This window comes from Pteropus alecto, unplaced genomic scaffold, assembly GCF_000325575.1.
Source record: "Pteropus alecto unplaced genomic scaffold, ASM32557v1 scaffold117, whole genome shotgun sequence".
NCBI lineage: Eukaryota > Metazoa > Chordata > Mammalia > Chiroptera > Pteropodidae > Pteropus > Pteropus alecto.
In genome coordinates this window covers 675,450-676,466 of record NW_006440642.1, presented here as the reverse complement: position 1 = coordinate 676,466, position 1,017 = coordinate 675,450, and positions in this window count along the sequence as shown.

The window sequence follows — 1,017 nt, the reverse complement described above, 5'->3', positions numbered from 1 at the left end:
GTGGTAGCATCTTTAGTATTTTCTATACAGAGAATCATGCCATTTGCAAAAAGTGACAATTTGACTTTTTCATTCCCAATTTGGATGTCTTTTATTTCTTTCTCTTGCCTGATTGTTCTAGCTAGGACTTCCAGTACTATACTGAATAAGAGTGATCAGAGCAGGCATCTTTGTCTTATTCCTAATTTTAGAGGAAAGCTTTCATTTTTACACCATTAAGTATGATATTAGCTAAGAGTTTGTTATATATGACCTTTATTATGTTGAAGTACTTTCCTTCTGTATCCACTTTACTGAATATTTTAATTATAAATGGATGCTGTATCTTGTCAAATGATCTTTGCATCTATTTTTTAATTATAAATGGATGCTGTATCTTGTCAAATGATCTTTCTGCATCTATTGATATGATGATATGATTTTATCTTTTATTTTGTTTATGTGGTGTATCATATCGATCAGTCTGCATATGTTGAATCATCCTATTGCCCCTAGAATGGACCCTACATGATTATCATGTATAATTTTTTTTAATGTATTGTTGTATTGATTTGCTAGATTTTATACAGAATTTTTGTTACCTGTATTCACTAGAGATAGTGATTTGTAGTTTTCTTTTTTTGCGTGTGTTACTCTTACCAGGTTTTAGTTTAAGGGTAATGTTGGCCTCATAAAATGAGTCAGGGAGTATTGCCTCTTCTCTAATTTTTTGCAAGAGTTTGAGAAGGACATGTATTAAATAATCTTTGAATGTTTGGCAGAATTCACTAGAGAAGTCATCTGGTCCTGGATTTTACTTTTTGGGAGGTTTCTGATGCTTGTTTCAATTTCCTTACTGTTGATTTATTTATTAGATTTTCTAGTTCTTTAAGATTCAGTCTAAGAAGCTTATATATTTCTAAGAACTTTTCCATTTCTTCTAGATTATTAAATTTGGTGCATATAGTTTTTCATAGTGTTGTATAATCCTTTGTATTTCTGGGATATCCATTGTAACTTGTTCTCTTTCATTTCTTT